Genomic DNA, 4,584 nt, shown 5'->3' on the forward strand with positions numbered 1-4,584 from the left:
AGACGTGTGCTCTTCCGATCGCATAAAGACTATATTCGATGTAAAATGAAACGGACTGGTTAGACCGATTTGCGAGCGCAAATGACTTATATATTAATTTGAATCGTTTTAAAAAAAACATCATTATACATTTTTCTAAATAAATTATTGTAAACAGCTAGCGACGATAAAGCTTGCTGACAAGTATTTAGGACCGTACGAGATCATTATCATCATTATCGTACGGTCCTAAATACTTGTCAGCAAGCTTTATCCCTGGGCCTTGCTGAGTACGTTTAATGGCTACTAACTCTCCTTCACGATAATCTCTGGCCTTCTTCCTTCTTTTGTCGAATATTCGTCTATTCTCTTGCTGTACTTTGATGATGTTTTCCTTAGCGTTGGATCGTAACTCCTCTCGAGCGTCCTGGAAAGACTCAAGCCATTCCTTCTCTAGCATCTCCTTAATTTCTGGACAATCTTTTAGCCATGGATGTGTTCCGAAAAATACGCGGAACGGAGAGGTTCCTATACTCCTATGCGGTACTGTATTTAAGTATTGCTGTGCAACGTCCATAAATTTATGCCACTCCTGTGGCTTGGGAGCTGCTAGCTTGGTTAAAAGCGGTATGAGCGTTCTGTTGACTCGCTCAACCTGTCCGTTTCCTCTCGGTACTCCCGTTGTAATTAGGATATGCTCAATATTCTCTTCTCGGCAATACTCTTTAAACTCGTTGGACGTAAAAGCAGTACCTCTATCGGAAACAACTCCGCAGATTGCAGAAAATGGCTGCTTGTCTCCTCAGGCGCACCAGCACCTCTTGCGTACTCGTGGACTTTGTAGAGTACAGCCACACAAACTTGGAGAAGGCATCGACAACCACAAATATGTGCTTGTAGGATTTCTTCGTTGATGATAATGGTCCCAGATGATCGATATGTAACGTGTCCAATGGAACACTCCCCTTTTCGATAGAGTGAAGGAAACATTCCTGCCGCCCCTGCTTTCTCTCGGCTAAGATACATGCAAGACAGTTGCGCACAACTCTTTCGACTTTTTGTCGTAAACTCGGGATCCAATAATCGCTTTTCACCAGACTTTCGGTTTTGCCCACCGAAAAATGACCTCGTTCATGCGCCCGGCGAATAATCTGTGTCTGCATTTTTCCTGGTACCACAAGCTGCAAGTCACCGTCAGACTCCTTAAATAGCAGACCTCTTCGTAACACGTAGTCTCGCGCTTATCCACGATCAACCAAAACGCGAAGCCTCTTTACACCGTCGTCCTCTTCTTGTGCTCTTCTAAGTCTGGCTGTCAACCCGGCGTCCGATTCGTCGATCACCAAACATACTGGTAACGGATTGCGACTCAACGCATCGACATGCGTCATGCTCTTACCAGTTGTAAGCGTGAAAGCACGGCAATCAGTCACAATTTTGAATGTGATGCCCAGCAAACAAACACGAAATCTCCTTAGCGCCTTGATTATAGCCATGACCTCCAATTCGTAGCTCGTGTATTTAGCCTCAGCCGATGTCGTCTTTCCACTCGCATAATGAACAGGATGAAATAGGCCGTCCTCGTTGTTCCTCTGGAGCAATATTGCACCATATCCGAGCGCAGAAGCGTCCGTATGCAACTCCGTATCTGCTCCGACCCGGTACAGACTCAAGACAGGCCTCTCGCCCAGCGCCGCTTTCAGTCGCGCAAAAGCATTCCTCTCCGCCTCGCCGAAACGGAACTCCACGCCCGCTCTCAAAAGATTCGACAGCGGATATGCTATCGCGGAATAACCTAGAACAAACTTTCTAAAATAACCGCTCAAGCCCAAGAAACTCTGCACCTGCTTGACATTAGTAGGCTCCGGAAAACGCAGAACTGCTTCGGTCTTCCGATCGGATGGACGCACGAATCCTCCTTCAATGACGTGACCAAGGTACTCCACCTTAGTCTGAAGAAAACAACATTTCTTCCAGTTGATGTCCAGTCGCAACCTCAAGTACTCTCTTAAGTCTCTCAATGTCACCTTCGATATCACTCGATGGAATGATCAGATCGTCCATGTAGGCCAACACTACTCCTTCTCGTATGAGATCTCTAAAAATGAAATTAACAAATCTTTGAAAAACGGCTGGCGAATTACATAGACCGAACGGAACTCTCAGAAATTCATAGTGGCCGTCTGGTACGATAAAGGCAGTATACTTCCGACTCGACTCATCTATTCCTACGTGAAAGAATCCGTTTCTTAAGTCGAGCGTGGTAAACACTCGAGCACCTTGCAATAAGTCCAGTTGATCCTCTATCAACGGACGTAAAGGATATTGGTCTTTGAGAATCTTTTTATTGAGATGACGATAGTCCACGCACAATCTAGCCAAACCATCTTTCTTCCGCACAAGTACCACAGGGCTAGCATAGTCCGATACTGATGGCTGAATAATTCCCTCCGCGAGCCACTCGTCAATTTGCGCGTTAACCTCAGACCTCTCTGAAGGAGACAATCGCCTAGCCGATTGATAGATTGACTCCTCGTCCTTTAATATAAGCTTCATTTTAACGTCAGTTTCACATGCTTTATTCGGCCTATAATTCTCAACAAGATCTTGCAGTGTTTCTCGTTGCTCAACATCTTTCGCGCAAGTAACGTCCACATGATTTATTTCGAAATCCGTACTCGTCAATTCTATATTAAATATCTCTGGCGTCAAATCCTCGGCATCGCATACCGCACCGCATAACGGGCTAATTGTAATTTCTCCAACTTTAAAATTGACCTCAACGGTATCCAAGAAGTCAGTCCCTATCAACATCTGATGTCGTATTAGTGTGTCCGAAACGACTTGTATACACACGGGGTAAGCGTTCCCATCGATAACGATCTCGTTTTAAATCCTCCCAAGGTCATGTTGTTGTCCGATCCTACACCGCGGAACCGCGTTCCACCCGCTCGTAATTGTGGAGCACCTAATTTCACGTACTCGTCTGCACGCATTAATGTAAGATCACTTCCGGAATCTATCAAGGCTTTTATCTGACGACCCTGAATTGTAATGTCTTTGATGTATTTTTGATTCGTAAGTCGCGTCGCGGTATTACAATTTTTCGTATTCCCCGTTGACTTGGGACACCTCGATGCAATGTACCCTCGTCCGTTGCACGCGAAACACTTAGCACCTTGATCTTTAGTCGGGCAATTTACTGCCAAATGATCTCGCATACCACAATTGACGCAGCGTATAACGGTATCTGTAGCCTTTCTATTATTATTATCGACCTTTACGACGTTCCTTCCTCCTTTGTTCTGAGCACCGAATCCTCTGTCAAACTTTGCCTGATTTAACGTACCTCGTTCTCGGAGAGTCACCTTTTCAAAAACCTTCAGGAGTGCATCCACGGACTCAAATCCTTGGATGCGTGCTTGATTTTTAAGCGTCTCGTCCGGTATGCCGTCGACAATATACTCCAGCATTTCGTTACTGTCAATCGGAACCTGATTTCCCATAATGATCTTTTCATGCAGGTACTCATGGAACGTCTCGTCCCTCCTCCACACACGTTCCTCAAACTTCTTTTTCATAGCCACCTTGATTTGGCGACGCTGAAACATACTTCGTAATCCGCTGAGAAGGTCATCGAACGACATCCCGACATACTCCGGTCTAGAATGCAGCCACTCCAACGCTTTGCCCTTCAATCGCATACCGATTATCAATCGTGCCGATAGTCTTCTAGCTGATACGTCGTTTTTAATAACCGGATTTGACTTTCCCAGATTTCATAATTTGCCGATTTTCCGTCAAAATTGCTAAGTAGATCCGCAATAGCCGTCACATTTACTTTTGTTTGCACTAATCGAGTTCGCGCGGTATCATTATTATTATGCGTGATATTTTGATTCTCGTTAACCGCCGCACGTTCTCTCAACTGATTTCGCATGAATTCCATTTCGCGACGTGCTAATTCTAACTCGCGTTCCGCTAACTCTTTTTCTTTTCTACATAGTTCGATTTCGCGTTGTTACGCGGTAAAACTTTCCTGAGCATAGGAAGTATTAGCTCGTAGCATATTCTCCGCATCACGAGAATCGTTTTCATCGTCATTCATCCACTCCGGATCAGCTTCCATCAGGCGATTAATTAATTCGACTTTCATTCCCGCTGTCGAAAGATTGCGCTTCCTCAATATCTCCTTTAACGCTTCCACCGTATATTTATTCGCATCTCTCATAATGTCTGTCATTTACTGCTCAACGCACGAACTATATGCGAATATACACGTCACTTATTATGTCCTTGTGTCTTTGTCTCTGAGCAAATATCTTCACACACACACAACGCGCGGTACAGCTCACCTTGTTTTTTTGTCGCTAACACTTTGTCCGCCGTTATATAATACTTTCGAATTCCGGAATGTCTTAACGGCTCTCGTATCTCGGCACGAGCCCCCAAAATTATGTAGAAATTCTAATTAAAAGAATTCTCGAAGGATTTTTTATGTGTTTACAATAATTTATTTAGAAAAATGTATAATGATGTTTTTTTTAAAACGATTCAAATTAATATATAAGTCATTTGCGCTCGCGAATCGGTCTAACCAGTCCG

Source organism: Wasmannia auropunctata, unplaced genomic scaffold (genome assembly GCF_000956235.1).
Source record: "Wasmannia auropunctata unplaced genomic scaffold, wasmannia.A_1.0 LD336060.1, whole genome shotgun sequence".
Taxonomy (NCBI): Eukaryota; Metazoa; Arthropoda; class Insecta; order Hymenoptera; family Formicidae; genus Wasmannia; species Wasmannia auropunctata.